The sequence below is a fragment of the Coccinella septempunctata genome, chromosome 7, assembly GCF_907165205.1.
Source record: "Coccinella septempunctata chromosome 7, icCocSept1.1, whole genome shotgun sequence".
In the NCBI taxonomy this organism is placed as follows: Eukaryota; Metazoa; Arthropoda; class Insecta; order Coleoptera; family Coccinellidae; genus Coccinella; species Coccinella septempunctata.
Genome location: NC_058195.1, coordinates 26,517,272 through 26,536,018, shown reverse-complemented (window position 1 = coordinate 26,536,018; position 18,747 = coordinate 26,517,272). Strand labels below are relative to the sequence as shown.

At 38.9% G+C, this 18,747-nt stretch overlaps 1 protein-coding gene and 1 non-coding gene across 5 annotated transcripts in view; both read right to left on the bottom strand.

The window, feature by feature from the left end:
* Positions 1 to 18,747, bottom strand: part of LOC123317996 (glutamate receptor ionotropic, kainate 2) — a 227,011-nt gene that overhangs the window by 106,998 nt on the left and 101,266 nt on the right. The gene's annotated exons all lie outside the window — the stretch shown is intronic.
* Positions 10,885 to 10,959, bottom strand: Trnaa-ggc. Its single transcript has one exon. It is a non-coding gene; the product is annotated as a tRNA-Ala (tRNA).

Here is an 18,747-nt window from a genome sequence, read left to right as displayed (position 1 = left end):
TTATTTAATTTATAAGAAATTTATTCATTATATAATAGATGCAATGCTAGGAAATTTTGGATGGCATGGAAACATACAAAAAAAATAATAGGGAGTTGTCAATCAAGAATAGTTTCCAGAAAAGTCACTCCTTGAATAGACTAATTGAAAAAATTTGCTTTTTATAAGTTACGATTCTGTTGATGGATTTTAACAAAATAATATATAAATAAAATTTGAATTCAGCGGTTCGTAACAGTACCTACCTAATAGCAGCACATAAATAATATAAAAATTCATAATACAAATTAGATAGAGAAGAAATACCAATAAAATATTGATTGGTATTGATACAAATTTTCAACATTGCATAATATTTTACTAATTATAATTAAACTGTTCAAATTGCTGTCCGTTTTGCCTGATACATAATTGACAAACCTTTTCAATACGTGGTATAAAGACTTTATACTTTATAGTGCATTCAATATTATGAAAGGCTGTTTTTTAATTTCTCTGTTGATGCACGAATTTCTTCGGGACTGTTGTGTCTAAACACAATAAAAATTCATAGCGATAACAGCTAGATCAGATTTATTTTTTTCTCTTCAATGCCTACTTGATTAAACAATGCTTCCAAATGTATAGTAGCCATAATAACAACGAGGATGTTTGTATCATACATGAAATACTACTCTTAATAATCAAAAGTAATAATCCTCTTATTGAAATCATCATTATGTGATGTTTTAGCGTTTTTTAGCACTTCTGAACATCATACCTACATAATGTTATACATAATTTTGAAAAAAATAACGAATTCAACGAAGTAATGAAATACAGGATGTTACATTGAAAAAAATATAGGTTTGTGTCGTATCTTTAAAACCATACCCCGAAAACAAAAATTGAGTAGGCCACTGGATTTTACGCAGAATTTCACAAAAAAGTAGGACAGAAACGTGAAAACCGCACGGCTCTATCTTAAATAACAAGCGAGAAACCCTGGCTGTCTCACCCAAAATGGGATGCACTGTACAATTTAAAGAAAAAAAATATGGTACTGCAAATGCAAACTAAAGATACCTACAGGGTGTTATTTGAAGTCTTAATTGGAAATTTCAATTGTTCTTTCAATTACTACCCCCCCCCAGAAAATCAGTCTAGGACCGCCCTTGATCTCTCGAAGGAATTAACGCATCATTACAAAAATGTTAAATTTTTCAACAAAAATCATCCTGCATCAATAATGGAAGTCAAAATAATTAAAGGAAGTTTCAAGAGAAGAGAAGCTTCACCTTTGAAAACAAATTCACATGAATCAACGATTATGTTGTCCTTGCTTATATTTATGGCTGTTTATTTTTAATATTTTGATATAATAATAATAATAATAGTCTATTGATTCTTTAAGACATTTACAATGCATGGGATAAGTAAAATACAAAAATAAATTTTCCGTAATTTATTCTACGATGACATTTATTGGAAATCCTGTAGTAACTTTTCGCATTCGTTCACCCTAAAATAAAATTCTCAAAGGCCACCACTTTTTAGGTCTCCCAATAGAAGGAAATTTTTTGTCATCCTCTTAATTCCCAATCTTTCTGATTGTGGAAATATTCAGCTAAAATGTAGGTCTTTTAGATTCAGATTAAACATTATATAAATTCACTCACATTGAATAATGAATAATGTTCACTGCCGTCTGATATAATGTAGATATTGGAATATTAGTAGGGGAGGTAGCGTACTATTGTGATTTGATACCGCATGAAATTCATTTTAGGGGTAGATTGATGTTCAAGTATCATGAAAATGAACGTCAGTCTCCGCGCCAATGGTGGGGCTAATGGTGGCGACGTGTTAAAGTTGCCGAAAAAGAACATTTTTCAAGTGATTTTATCCTTCACCAAAATCCGTGATATGATTGTTCGGATCATTCTGAATGGGAAAATAACCGTCAGCTGCATAAACGATGTTGGATTATAGGTCAGCCGCGTGTATGAACTCGACCAAATTCAAGAAAAAAAAGTCATTTGATTCATTGCTGTATCCCGTTACCGGGAATAAATCTACAAAAAGAAGAAGAAAAAAAAAAAAACAAAAAAAAAAATTCGAACAGACTTGTAACTTCTTAGTGCTAGTTGCGACTGTGTGCCCTCCTGTGACTAAAGAGACCCAACCGTGACCTGCAGATCCTTCCACACTCAGGGCATGGATAGTCTCCAACCAGATCTGGCCGCCGCTGTATCCTTCTCGATTCTCCATTATAACTGTGGACCAAAGACCTCCACTGTGACCTGTCTAACGCTAGTTGTTCCCAGTTATGATTAGCATTAACTGATTTTAGGGATTGATGAAGTGTATCCTTAAACCGCTTATACTGGCCTCCTGGTTTCCGGGCTCCCTCAGTGAGTTCGCCGTATAGAGAGCTATTTTGGGGAGTCTTGTGTCTTGCATCCTCAGAATGTGGCCGCTCCATCTGAGTCGGGCCCTCGTTACTTGAGTCTCAATTGTTGTACAACTCGCGCGCTGCAAGACTTCTGCATTCGAAACTTTGTGGAACCATCTGATGTGCATTATCTGTCTTAGATGACGTTGCTGCGTCTGTTCAAGCTGTTTAATATGTCGCCTGTAGGGAGTCCAGCTTTCGCTTCCGTAAAGAAGCGTTGGGAGGACCACTGCTCTGTAAACAGCTGTCTTGGTCTTCAGATTGAGGTCGTGATTTTGGAACACTCTGTCCTTCAGCTTCCAGAATGCCCGTGATGCCGAATTGATACGGTTTTGTATTTCCGTGTCTAGATTAGCCCTAGTATTTATGAAGCTTCCCAAGTATTTGAACTGCTCGACCTGTTCTAGAGTTTCATTGTCCAGGCTGATATCTGTTTGAAGGCTTTCTGGCGGACTTACCAGGATTTTGGTCTTGTCAATATTGAGTCTAAGGCCTAAAGCTTCGTATATATGTTTATAGGTGTCCATCATTATCTGTAGATCCTCTGAGTTGCTAGCGATGAGTGAACAGTCATCTGCATATTGAAGTTCCGTGATAAACTTGGTACGGGTTTTTGCTCTGAGGCGCTTCAGGTTAAACAGGCCTCCATCAAATCTGAATCTTATCCCAACACCTCTAACGGGCATGCTCATATCAGCAATTATCGATACAGCTATGGCGAAAATATTGAACAGTAAAGGCGCTAATACGCAGCCTTGTTTTATTCCAGAGTTGGTTGAGAAATGGTCGGTTGTAGAGCCATTATGCTGTATTCTAGCGGTGTTGTTGGTATGAAGGCTTTTACACACTGCTAGGAATTTTTCGGGTACTCCTAGACGTGCCATGATTTTCCAGAGCGCTCTCCGATTCACCGAGTCGAATGCCTTGCTTAAATCGATGAAGGCTGTATAAATCCTTGATTGTTGTTCACGGGCCTTTTCTTGTAGCTGTCGCAGTGTAAAAATTAGGTCCACCGTACCTCGATTTGGTCGAAAGCCGCACTGGGATTCAGGTATGAGCTTCTCTAAGAGTGGAACCAGACGATTAGCCATAATCTTCGAGAGAATTTTACCGGCCACATTAAGCAACGATATGCCCCCGTAATTGTTGCAATTCGACGTATCGCCTTTGTTCTTATAGAGGTTGATAACTAAAGCGTCTCTGAATTCTTGTGGCACATCTCTCTGTTCCCAGATCTTGCGGAATAGTATTAGGAGACTATTGACAATGTCCTCATCCAAGGCTTTGAATATCTCCGCCGGAATGCCGTCTAGACCAGGTGACTTATCATTTTTCATATTTTTAATCGCGCTTATGATTTCCGACATTGAGATTTCGTCATCAAGCGATGTCATCGGACTATACGCGGGGAGCAGGTCTAAAATGGATAAATCCGAGTCGTTATTTTGATTCAAGACCTGTGAGTAATGCTCCTTCCATCTTTCGAGAATTTTTCTATCATCAGTTAGAATAGCTCCATGAGCATTTCTTATAGGAAAGCTAGCTTTTCTGCTTGGACCGTAAACAGTTTTAATAGCTTCGAAAAAACGCCTGTAGTCATGGTTATCGGCGTAAGCTTGTATTTCCCTAGCTTTTTCTTTCCACCAGCTGTCCTTGATTTTTCTTATTTCTTGACGGACCTCGCGTTTTATGTTTATGAAACCTATTTGGGCTGCAACATCGCCAGGCTTGTTAATTGCGGTTTTCATCGCTTTGTGTTTTGCGTCCAAAGAGGGTGCGATATGAGTTTCGCTGTCGGCAAACCAGTCTGGGGATTTTCGGTAGCGTTCTGTGCCCGGTATTTCTTTCGCTGTATTTGTAAGGGATGACTTGAAACGGAGCCAATGAGTCTCAATGTCGTCGTTATAATCCGGTGGTGTTAGGCTATCTTTGACGGCAGCTGTGAATCTGTCCTTTGTAGAAGGGTTTTGTAGTTTGGATATTTGAAGGCGCTCTCTTAGATACTTCGGCTTGCGTTGGTATTTTGGGCGCATTGAGATTTTCATTCTCGAGATTACCAGCCTATGATCAGTCCAACACTCCAGATCTGCTCTGGGTTTAGTGACCAACACCTCTTTCAGATCTTTCCTTCTCACGATCACATAGTCGAGGGTATGCCAATGCTCTGAGCGCGGGTGGCGCCAGGTCCCCCTTGAATTGGGTCTCGTAATAAAATAGGTGTTCGTTATACACAGATTGTGTTCTGCACAAAGAGCCAGCAGACGTTCTCCATTCGAATTGATGCTGTCTGTGCCGTGTTTCCCTATTATTCCCGGCCATAGTTCTGAGTCTTGACCTCTGCCCACTCTAGCGTTGAAGTCTCCAAGGAGAATAATTCGTTCCCGTTTTGGGATTTTACTTAATGTTGCAACGAGTGTTTCGTAGAAAGTGTCCTTTAAGTTGTCAGAGGAGTTCAAAGTGGGTGCGTATACTGCAATGATGTTCACAAACGTGTTTTTCGCTGCAGGAAAACGTAGGGTCATTAAACGTTCTGAGATACCAACTGGATTTTCGGTAGTTTGGCGGCCAGGTCGTTTCTAATGGCAAAGCCTACGCCATGTTGTCTGATTTCGCCTTCCGGCAAGCCTTTCCAGAAAAAAGTATACGCTTGTTCTACCAAGCTACCTTCGTCCGAAAAGCGTGTTTCGCTTAAAGCAACTATTGCAATGGATGTTCGTTGCAGTTCCTTATCGATTAGGGCAGTACGCCTCTCTGGTCGGTCGGCCTTGGGGTTGTCTAGCAAGGTTCTGACGTTCCATGCTGCAAAAGCTATGTGCTTTTCATTGGGGTTTGTTCGATGAGTAGGTGAGGTTGGCATTTGAGAGGAGAGGCTATAAAACGCATCCTTTCCCCTTACACCCCTGTGTATTCATTTGATACTGCATGAATTTCACACTACTGACTGTTTTTACCTCAAAACGAATGAAAATATTGTCCACTGCATCTTCAAAGGTAGAAAGACCGTGAATCAGCGTCCTAAACACGCACTCGTTAAGTGCAATGGAGCGTCTTATAATTGATACTGAAAATGAACTGACGGTCCTTACCTCCAGAACCATTTAGCGGATAATAATTCACATTTGAATTGTTAAAAAATAACTTTTTTCCGATAAAGTGTCAATTGCTGCTTTCTTCAGAAAAGGAAAAAGAAGTCTTTCAATATTATAAGTTGATCAGAATCTTATAAAGGAGCCTTTACAGACTTCTAAAAGGTTCGAAAGTGGAATGGGCAACTTAAGAAAATAATAATTGCAGAATGTGTGTGCAGAATATACATAGTGTCCCGGATAAGATGGGAAATATTTTAATGTGAGGATCCTAGAGGATCACTAAAGCATATGTAGTATCTAACCCTATGTCCTAATTGGCAAAGGATCGCGCGATCAGGCGATGGCGTTGATAGTTACATCGCGCGATGAAAAAATCAAACGTGAACAAATAAAGCTGGATGTCCTAATACAGCACCAAATTGGCTCGCGCGATGGAGGAGGACGCTCGCACTTGTTTGTTTCGGTATTGCGTCGAGTACATCGCCTCAACCTATACTTATAAAGGGTTGTGACCGAATTGATTACCGAGCGTTCAATGCGATTGATCGCTCAAGAATAAGCAAGTTTGTTTTTGATCGCGCTATCGAACATTGGACAGAATGGACTTTGAGGAAAATCTAATTAATGAAGTGCTGCTTTCAAGATAAAATATGAAGACGCAACTGCTGTCGATGAGGATACACTTTTCTTAAATTTGTTGGCTTTATGAAGAAAACAATTGAATGAAAATGAATGAATGAAATATGTTTCAAGGGAATAGAATTGAGGTTGAGGAGCAAAATCGAAAACCTCATCGCAGATGAAATATCCTATTCGCAGATTAAATATCCTACTTTTCTTGTAGCACAATAGTGGTCCTTGAAACCTTTTATAAATATTGTTGTTAATATATTTGAATATACAAACAAGCTAAATATAATATATTCGTTTTTGTCAAAATATTCCAATTTGGATAAATAAGGCATCATCATCAGTATGATGTGTATGCATGAAGAATTTTTTTACAGAAACTATGCTCATTGGATTGAAATTTTATAAGTGAGTTGAGAAATTAATGCATACATATAACTGAGGACCAACAAAATTTAATTCTGGTATTTTCAAATTAGTAACTTTATGACGGCACTCTCGCTCAATTTCCTTGCAAATGTAGTCAAATGTTGAAAGTTGGCATTCTCGTGTACTGAAAAAACAAATCTTCTTGACTTTTCAGCTCGCTGTAAAGATGATGAAATTCACCTAATTCGGATCAGGTTCTAACTAATTTCATTAGTTTTTTTCCTCTTATTTGAAAGAGCCGCTTCTACGAGAAGTATCGGAAAGTGCAAATTTCCTATCAAAAATTCAGCATCTTCGTTTCTAGAAGTCATTTTAACTTGAAAAACAGCAACTGCGCAGTGTGAGGTGGTCGCGCGATGGTGAGTTGATCGGACCGACCACATCTATTCGCTCGAATAGGCGTTCCGAATTAGGACACCCATTTTTCATCGCGCGATCAAGACGCGATGCGACCGACCAACGTGATCGCCTGCTCGCGCGATCGTTTACCAATTAGAACATAGCATAAGAGTTCTAGATGCTGATTTACAGGGTGTTTTTCAAATTCGAATGAAAATTAAAACCACTCAATCTCCTGAACAGAATCACTGACTTATCCGAAATTTGGAAAGAAGATAGCTTCTATGAGGTTCCAGAGACCTGCAATCAAATATCATTCGATTTGCGGGACCGTATCACATCAATTTGGACAGTTCTTAAGAGTTCGCGAAACCACCCTGTAGAATGAATTTCATGATTTTCCCGATATCTTTATAAACTGTGAGATTAATTAATTCAATTCGCCAAATTGCATGGTACCATTCAGGTTGCTGAGGGCTTTTTTTTTCTTGATAGTGATAATAATTTTTTCTCTCGTTTCGATATCTTATATCCTATTCATTTCATAACAAGGTGAATTTTGTATCTTATGAATTCAATCAATTCAATATTCATTATTGAATGTTAATTTCAGTTTTCATTTGATCGAATACATCAATTTCCTGAAGCGTAACTCAAGGATTGGTTTTCAACAATCATTTATAGTTTTTCAATTAGCAAGAATAAACTATAGTGATGGATAAGAAATAGGTAAAATAAATCAAAAACTTAGCGGCTCTCATTGTTTTTTCGAAATTAAGGCCTTCCAATATAAAAGAGCTGAGAAATGTATTCAGAGGGAAGGCCTTAATTGCAAAGAGACACTAAAGGCAGCTTAGTTTTTGTTTTATTTTACCTATTTCTTATCCATCACTCTATAGTTTATTTTTGCTAATCGAAAGACATCTTCATTCTAAATTTCGGAAAAACCGGTGAGTCCGTTAATGAGATAGGCTGGTTTTGATTTCCATTCAAATTTGAAAAACACCCTGTAAATCAGAATCTAGAACTCTTAGATACTACATATGGGGGTTTTTCGTGATTCTCTAGGAACCACACATTAAAATGTGTGGTTCCTGATTCTGTTGGTAAAGACCGTCTGTCCATTTTCAGTATCATAAGACGCTCCGTTGCCATTGAACTCTAACTTTTAGAGTTAAATGTCCGTTGCACTTCGCACTTAACGTGCGCATGTTTAGGACGCTGACTGACGGTCTTTCCACTGTTGAGGATGCAGCTGGCAATGGTTTTCATTAGTTTTGAGGTAAAAACAGTCAGTTGTGTGAAACTCATGCAGCATCAAACCGATGCCGCAGTTCATACACGAGGCTGACGTATAATCCACCATGGTTTATGCAGCTGACGTTTATTTTTTCATTCAGAATGATCCGAACAATGATATTACGGATTTTGGTGCGGTATCAAATTACTTGAAAAATTTTCTTTTTCGGCAACTTTAACACGTCGGCGTCGCGTCGCCACCATTAGCCCCATGCACCTTTGCGTGGCGACTAACGTTCACTTTCATGATACTTGAACATCAATCTATCCCCAAAATGAATTTCATGCGGTATCAAATCACTAAAAAAATCTACTGTACAGAGTGTTTCATTGGTAAATAAACATACGGTAACCTGAGCTAGAGGTACCCTAGGCGAGTCCAAAAAATTCATATTAGATAGGTCTAATCAATTCCATAACAGCACCCTGTATCTCGGTTATGGAATTGATTAGACCTATCATATATGGGTTTTTTGGACTCGCCTAGGGTAGCTCTAGATCAGGTTACTCTATGTTCATTTACCGATGAAACACCCTGTATATACCAGGGTTTCCTACTATTTAATTGAGCAGACCTGGATTCTGAATAGCACTTCCAGAAATCCTGTCTTCTCTCTTTTTCAATCAGTTTCGGCATTTTTGTAATATTAATTAATATTAGTTGTGGCAACTGGCAACGACGTTATGACATTAACGACATTTCATCAGTGCCAACCTTACTCCGTTTTAGTTACAAAAACCGAGTGCTAAAATAAAAGTGAATGGAGTATACAGTTGAAATAAAATGTTAACGAGAATATATTTTGAGACCAAATAAAATTCAATCGAAAATACACGCTTAATTGGTTTTTGATAAAGGATCCTTATAATAATATCATTCGACTAGGTGGTCATTTTTTTTTCAAATAGCAACGTGGATTGTGTATGACACAATCTATTGGCGGAATTTGAATTCTGTACTTGAAGCTTCTATTTTTTCTCAAATCGGTGAAGACATTATCTGTTCATAAGCATTTTGAATCTATAATGAAAGAAATAAATGGTATAAAATCATGAGACTGTGAATTTCAACACTTTATTTCTATAAACTGCAATAAACAATGTTCGAAATGCTCTCCATTGATTTCCAGATAGAAATGAAGTCCACAACAATATTGTCAAGTTTAGATTTTAGATGAGGGTTTGGTCTATCACTAACTTTGAACTTTGCATGAATATAGTTTAATTTTTTGAAGCCTCTCCCGAAAACACAATATTTTATTGAAACCTTCCAAACCGTTGAAAAAAGCGAGTTATTTCCACCTAATTATGTTCGACTCAATTTCAGCAGACGAGGATATGTCAGAAAGCTCTAGCAGGGATCTGCTCGGTTCTTTTTCTTTGAAATTTAACGTATAATATTTGTCTATTACACTGGTCAGGCAATTCTTATTTGTTTAAATGAAAACTATAGAGGGGTGACGTTAGCTTGTAAAAGGAGAAAATGTAGGAACCAACGGAACATGCATTGATTTCGAAACCTTCCTTTTCTGCATAGTTACACTTTTTCTGCCGCCGGCATGTGTTATAAATAATGTTATAAAATTATTCTGGTTTAATTACGACAATCAAGCTCCATCAAAGTTCACTCTGCTCATCAAATTGTTTTCAGTCTTAGATATCAATTGCAAATAACTCGAGAACTATTGATTTCACAAAAAAAAACTGTATACTGAATTATTGCTTGAATTCAATACCTCTTACTACTTTTGAGGGTTATTTTGACTTGCTTCATCCAGTCATTTAGATTATTTTCAAATAGATGAGTTATGAGAAGCAACATTTTTTTCGAACTTTTTCAAAAACTTACAAAAAATAATTTGCCGCAGAAGTTTATTTTTTTCATAGATGTTCCCTGCGTTCCGAGGAATAAACTTCACGGCGCTGCCGCTCCACTAAGGTAAGGCGCAAATAGAAACGCAGGTTTTTGTAAAACATAGAAAAGAACAAGGATGCGCAAATAAAGCGTGCATTATACTGACTTGTCAGATAGTACGTGCAGCGCAGGAAAAAACTGCGTCACCCTGCGTCACCTCACCAACCTGCGTTACTATTTGCGCCTTGCCCAATACTTTGATTATAACGAGATGAAAATTGTTGGTTTCAATGTAATGGAAACTACTGAAACTATTATTCTCACATGATTATAAATTCACAGGAATGTTACAACCTATAATTCATCCAGCTTAAAGTTTTATTTCCATCTTTAATGGTGGATCCAAAAAATATTGAGCATTTTACTTTTTCGAACCCGCGCCCCTCTTGATTGCCGGTCAAGGGTTCTTCCCAACTGAGCTATCAGAGGTCACGACTTCCATCTGCGTTGACGGACCTATACTGAACCAGACCTCATTTGTTAGTAGGGGTGTCCTTGCGAACGTTTTATTGTTCGCAAGGGTAAGAGATTGTTAGGTGGTAAGGGAGCAACATTCACTTTCAGTGATTATCAAGATTTTTACCCCTTACCCATGGCATCGTCGACATTTAGCGACATCCACGGATTCTCCGACCACTGAACAGAATAAGCGGAAATTTTAAATTGAGAAGTGGAATTAATGTCTGTGAATTGAATATCAATAAATAAGTTAACGGCATGCAGACAATTATTGAATTCTGAAGAAGTACATCTCCGGGCAGGATTCGAACCCGCGCCCCTCTTGATTGCCGGTCAAGTGCTTTTCCCAACTGAGCTACCAGAGGTCACGACTTCCATCTGCGGACCTATACTGAATCTGCTGGATCCTGCCCGGAGGTGTACTTCTTCAGAATTCAATAATTGTCTGCATGCCGTTAACTTATTTATTGATATTCAATTCACAGACATTAAATTGCAATTCTCAATTCAAAGTTTCGGCTTATTCTGTTCGCAAGGAGACCCCTACTAACAAATGAATTCTGGTTCAGTATAGGTCCGTCAAGGCAGATGGAAATCGTGACCTCTGGTAGCTCAGTTGGGAGGAGCACTTGACTTGACCGGCAATCGCGCATTCGAGTTAAAGACTCCGAACTGGTTAGACGTGCCCTTATGCTCCGACCTGAGTTATGTACCTGTGAGTGCAGTAGTGACTAATAGTGAAGTGTTTCCGGAACTTCGTCGAAAGAAAGAACGAGCGAAATATAGTGGAACTAAAAGTGAACGTAGCAGTGAACGAACCAAACAAAATGAATTCCTCAGAGGAGGAATTCATAAAAACCGTGAACGCAAAATCGAAAATAATTATGAACATCCCCTGCGAAATGTGCCAATTGCAAAGGAGACCATCTTGCCAACATTGTACAATGTGACACGTACATAAAAATAATTGAAAAGAGAGCAACATTCATTCATTCATTCATTCAATGAATGGAGTTGAGGAAGAAAAGCGCCGAGAGTGGTAACCGCATTAGTGTCGCGAGTGAAAGTGCGAATAAGAGCAGTAATACTTCGAATGTGAACACCCCAATGACGAACCACGCCCCCTATCGTTAGACCAACAATGATTCCCCTCTAAATATATTCGCAGAAATGCAAAAAGAATTTAGGATACTGAGCGATCACATTGATATTAAAAAGTTTATTGAAGTAATGAAGAAACTAAATAGCCTTCTAGTAAAATCAACAAATAGTGCCACTAAATTCCAAATTCTTGAATTTTTGTTCAACTTGGAACGTAATGAATTGTAAGATCAAAATCTGTACCTGGAATACCAACGGTGTTTCTCGGAACTATCCCACTTCATTAAAATCCACCAAATAGACATAGTGATCCTCAATGAATTGCGGATAAAATCGTCACAATCCCTTTACTTAAATATGTGTACTGAGAAGAGATCGTCCAGGCGACACTGGAAACGGGGGTGTAGCAATTCTGATTAAAAACGGTATACCCTTTGTACCCCTATCGGAAATTTCCTGTTCTTTAGAAAATATCGTTGCCCACATAAATAACCAACTTTCTATTATTAGCGTCTATAACAATCAAGGCAATAACTTCACTGAATCTTGCCTTTGACGTCTTCTCAGGAAAAATAAAACCCTCCTTATAGGCGATTTCAACGCCTGGCACGAAAGTTGGAAATGTCGAGAGCGAAACACAAATGGAAATACGCTATTGCGATTTCTTGAATCTAACCACGATTGTAACTTACACTCCACAGAAGAACCCACATATTTTCCCTCCAACAATACCACTCCTTCAACAATCGACCTCATAATATCTAAGAATTTTAACAATATATCCGAATCCATTCCCGCACTACCCTCAGATCAAAATCCCGTTATTTTCACAGTACACTTGAATAATATCTGCGTGCAACCCCAACAATTTACATTTGACTATACGTACACTAACTGGAATACTTTCCGACAAATATTACATACAAAAATCAAAATAAACAACAAAATAACTAGCGCTGCTATCATTGAATCGGAGGTCGAAAAATTCACCGAAGCGGTTAAAACCACCAAACTTGAAGTAGTACCGCAAATAATAAAAAAACCTTCTGAAGACAAACTCCCGGCGCACATTATCGAGCTAATTCACTATAGAAATAAAATAAGAAAAAGTTGGCAAAGTAGTCAGAAAAGTAGTTTTGCAAGACAACGATCAGTTTGGATTCAAGGAAAAGCACAGCGCCGTTCAGCAAATATGTCGAATTGTCACGGATATCATAAAAAACTTCAATAAACAGAATCACACCGTTATGATATTCCTAGATCTTGAGAAAGCGTTCGATAAAATATGGATTGATGGTCTAATTTACAAAATGATCAAAAGCAACTTCCCCATCTTCATCATTAAAACTATACGTTCATATCTAACAGGCCGCAAAATTAGAGTTAAAGTCGGGAACACACAATCAGACCTTATCAGATATAGAAGCCGGTGTAGTCCAAGGCTCCGTATTAAGGCCGAAACTCTTCAATGTGTACATACGACCTCCCTACCTTTCCAGGTATGAACCGCGCACTATTCGCAGATGACACCGCAATATACGCACACTCAGGTTGGGCAACCACGGCAAACTGTAAAATACAATATAACACTAACCTCCTGTTAGAATTCTAGAAGAAGTGGAAAATTTCAATAAACGAAACGAAAACAGAACAGGTAGTTTTCAGTAGAAGGTACAACGATACAAGAATATTAAATCAATTAAAAATCAACGGCCCTCAAATAGTACCGAAAAAATCGGTGAAATACCTTGTTGCCGACCTCGACCAAAGGTTGAATTTTCACACCCACATAAAACACCTTATATCCCCTGATATGTAGAAAAAGCACACTAAACCTAAAAAACAAAACCCTTTTATACAAATCAATCATTAAACCCCTAATAACTTATGCAACCCCGGTTTTTTGCCACCTTCGTCCCTGGAAACTTCGCAAACCGCAAACTTTCCAGAACAATTGCCTCCGACTCATAACAAATAAAAACAGATATACCCGAGTATCAGAATTGCATGAAATTAGCGAAATCCCAACCATTCGCGAATACATAGATAGTGTTTTGAACAACTTCTTCCAACACCAGTGTCGCGCGAACGATCTCACAAAAAACATTACAAAAACGAGGTTTCCGCAATATAGATCCTCATAGCAAACACCCTTTACCCTACCAACTACTCCCTATATTCCTTCAACCCCTCAACTGTTAAACCTTATGTAAATAATGTTAATTTGTAAATAATTGTACATAGTAACACAACTAACTGAATCCGGTTTTTAATTTTTCATTTTTCTTGAGAAAATCGTTTTGAGTTAGATACTAATTATACCATGTACCATAATATTTATTTTAAAAATCAGACAATTGTAAAAAGAATTCATGTATTCAATACTTGTAAATTCTAGTGGATACTCTATGTAGGAACTAATAATTAATACAACACATTCAAATTAATAAAATGTAGCCGATGTCTTACGGAATAAATTACAGCAGAGCGACTACTGTGAAGGACGGAATTAGGGTCGTCCCACAAACCCCACAAGATCATCGCAAGGATGACTGAATTCCTCCACAAAATCAACAGAGAGTTTTACACTCTCCAACGAGAAGAGGAGAAGAAAATTTACGCGGTAGTGAGATACCTACCGCTGGATGCAGATATCCCGACGATACTTGACGACCTCAAGGATCAAGGGATCGTCGATGCTGAGGTCATAAGGATGACCTCAAATAAAACAAAAAATCAGATGCCCTTATTGCTGGTTAAAACCCAGAATAAGGGTATCTTCGAGGTGAGAAGGCTCTACAACATGAACTGTGTTGTTGAACCTAAGAGAAGGACGACCGGGCCTGGACAATGTTACCGCTGTCAGCGATATGGACATGCCCAAAGTAAGTGCACTTTTCCATGGAGGTGCGTGAAATGCTCCGGTAATCACAGCTCCAAGGAGTGTACGCTTACCAGGGAGAACGAGGAGCGAAATGCCTCTTGTGTTCTCTGTGGAGAGCAAGGACATCCAGCCAGCTACAAGGGATGTAGCGAATGGAAATTGGTCACTAAAAAGACCAAGAGATCGCCAAGATCGAACCAGACCAGCTCGAGGCCAACAGAAAATACACCGAGGCCATCCCCAAACTCTTCGGAAGTGAAGAAACCCCAGGAAACTGCAACCAAAGCAGTCAAAGAGACGAAGAAACCAGAGAAAAAGACGGAAAAGGCAAAAACCGTCAAAAAAGCCGAAACCAGAAAAGGAATTTCTGGAATCACTGAGGAACTGGATAAGTTCACGAAAAACCTCCTCAGCACGATGATGCAGAATCTGGAGAAAGAGATTGAGAAGAAGATGCAGCAAATTATTAAGAATATTTAATGGCTGACACGACGATAAAGAACAATCTCATAATCGTCTCTTGGAACGTCGAAGGATTGAGAGCCCGCAGATCAGAATTCGAAGAACTGATTGAAGAGAAGAGACCGGATGTCATAGCTCTCCAAGAAACGAGACTTAACCCCAACGTTCGGATAGCATTTCCCAATTACGATATTTACAGAAATGATAGACCTAACAGCACAGGTGGCGTTGCTATACTGGCTAGAAGGAATATGGATCACCATTTCGACCAAATATTCAATGGACAAGAAGTAGAAGCAATATCGATTATTGTGAATACTAATCGAGGGCAAGTGAAGATTATTTCAACTTATAAATCACCGGATAAGGACATGCTGGAAGAGGATCTAAAAATGCTACTAGAAGGAAGACACCCGAAAATCATAATTGGTGATCTTAACTGCAAATCGCAGGAATGGAACAGTAGGGTGGAAAATACAAACGGGAGAAGACTGAAGATTTATGCTGAAAAACTTAATGCAGTTGTGATAGGACCTGATATACCGACCTACATACCAAGAGTAAATGGACTACCCGATGTACTGGACATTGTCGTAATGAAAGACATCACTGAAGAAATCAACATTGATACAATAGAAGACGGAACTTCAGACCACAATCCCATAGAATTCATAGTGGGACATGGCCCAAGAAACGAAGAAGAGACACAAACCAAGGATCGCACAGACTGGGAGAAATATAAGAATTTACTTCAGGAGAAAATCAGGGAAATTCCCCAAATAAACACCCAGGATGAATTAGATGAAGCAGTTGAAAAATTGGAAAATCATATAAAAGAAGCCTATGAAGAAAGCACCAAGAGAATAAGGAAACCAATTCCGAAACATTCACATGGAGATACGCCAAGGGATATAAAGGAACTTATAAAAAAGAACAGAAGACTCAGGAAAATCTACAGAACAACAAAAAGAGAAGAAGACAAGAAGAAACTGAATAAGCATAGTCAGATATTGAAAAATGCTTTAACAGAACTGCGTAATAACAGATGGCACCAGAGATTAAGGGAACTGAATACAATAGATCACTCGGCTTGGAAAATGCAAAAACGCTTACGACGAGAACAGACAGTTATACCTCCACTGCATGGAGCAAACGGAATGGTATATACGAGACTTGAAAAAGCCGAAGCACTTGCCGACACAATTGAGAGAGAAGCCAGAATAAATTACAGAAATGATGATGACAATGAAGATCTAGAAGAAGAAGTGGAGGCAAACGAAGAACTGATGATGGAACCACCGGAAACCGAAATCATTCCAAAACCGGCTTCACCAACAGAAATCAAAGAGATCATAATGAAACTGAAAAACCGGAAAGCACCGGGAGAAGATAGGATAACGAATTATATGTTGAAGAAATTGCCTAGAAAAGGAATAGCAGCCTTGACGAATATAACAAACGGAGTGATGAGGACCGAATACTACCCAAAGAGATGGAAAACTGCAGAAATGATAGTTTTCAACAAGCCTGGAAAGGAACGGAAATTTCCTCAAAATTATAGACCAATCAGCCTACTATCAGCACTAGGAAAAGTCGTCGAGAGGGTTATCGCCAAAAGGCTGAATGATGAAACAGAAATGTTGAAGATAATCCCACCCGAACAATTTGGATTCCGACGAGAACACTCGACTGAACTCCAATTACTACGGCTCATAGAATACGTCACCGAAGGAATGCAGACAAAACAGGCCACAGGATTAGTTCTGATGGATATCGAGAGAGCTTTTGATAGAGTATGGCACGAAGGCCTAATCTACAAGATGAAAAAAGCAGGATATTCGACCAAGCTATGCAAGATTATAAGGAACTATCTGAGGAATAGAAACTTTTATGTGAAGATAGATGGAGCAACCTCTCAAACCAGACAATTGGAAGCGGCAGTGCCACAAGGATCTGTACTTGGACCTCTGCTTTACGTAATATACGTTTATGATATCCCGAAGAATGCTAGGAATATGCTCACCTTGTACGCAGATGACACAGGAATAGCGTTCAGACATCGACGCCCAGAGATCATACACCGGAGACTGCAGGAAGCCATAGATGAATTACTCAAATGGTGCATCAAATGGAAAATCCAAATCAATGGAAGAAAGACTCAAGCAATATTACTGCAAAAGAGAAGATTGAGGATGGAAGAAAACCTTGAAGTTGATGGACAAGAGGTTGAATGGAAAAATGAAGCAACATACCTAGGAGTGACGCTTGACAGAGGACTTACATGGAAAAACCACATCAAATGTGCTGTTGATAAAACAAAAGCCGCAATGAGTAAACTTTATCCACTCATAGGCAGAAGAAGTCATATGAATAAGAACATCAAGTTGACGATGATTAAAACTATTGCGCGACCACAATTCACATATGGATCGGCGGCATGGGGCTTCGCAGCCAAGACCCACATCAAGAGAATACAGGCCACTGAGAATAAACTCCTTAGAATGGCGATGGACGTACCCTGGTTTGTTAGGAACAAACAAATCTACAAGGACTTGGAATGGGAACCAGTTACAGAATTTATGAAGAGAAAGGCGGAAAGGATATTCGACAAAGCCAAACAACATCCAAATGAGGAACTACGAAGATTAGTCGACTACGATCCAACAGAAGAAGCTAGAAGGTCAAGAACCTACCACCGAAGACCGAGAGATCAGTTAAGGATTTAAATGTAACCAAAGAAGAGCTTAACCTATAAAAGCTATAGGCAGCATACAACTATCAACACGACTATGATCGTGTGAGAGTCCAGAAACCATAAGAGTCAACTGGTTAATAGGCAAAATGCCCGGAACCTATGAAGAAGCAGTTAAGGGTTTTTAGTGGGTCTCGAGCTCAGAGAGTGAGAATCCCCACACTGTTCCCCCTCAGCAGAGGGTGTGTTCGTCTGTTTGCAGATTTTCCCCCTGCTACACCAAAAAAAAAAAAAAAAAAACGATGTCTTAAATAATTAATTTGACTACAGCAAACGACATTTACTGCCACAGGCATGTTTTTGTAAAATTCCGTATTCACAAAATTGATTCAATCGTCCCTCTATGTCATTTTCATTTCATTTCATTTAATTTCATTGCTGTATCCCGTTGCCGGGAATGAATCTACAAAAACACGAAAAAAGGGAAAAAAACAAAAAGATAAGAAAAAAAAACTAAAAAAAAAGGTGCGAACCGAGGTGCGAACAGACTTATAATTTTTCAGGGCTAATTGCGACTGTGTGCTCTCTTGTGACTGTAGAGACCCTACCGTGATCTACATATCCTACCACACTCCGGGCATGGATAGTCACCAACCAGATCTGGCCGCCGCTGTATCCTTCTCGAGTCTCCATTATAACTGTGTACCAAAGACCTCCACTGTGGCCTGTCTAACGCTAGTTATTCCCAGTTATGATTGGCATTAACTGATTTTAGGGATTAATGTAGTGCATCCTTAAACCACTTGTACTGGCCTCCTGGTTTCCGGGCTCCCTCAGTGAATTCGCCATACAGAGCTATTTTGGGGAGTCTTGTGTCTTGCATCCTCAGAATGTGGCCGCTCCATCTGAGTCGGGCCCTCGTTACGTGAGTCTCAATTGTTGTACAACTCGCGCGTTGCAAGACTTCTGCATTCGAAACTTTGTGGAACCATCTGATGTGCATTATCTGTCTTA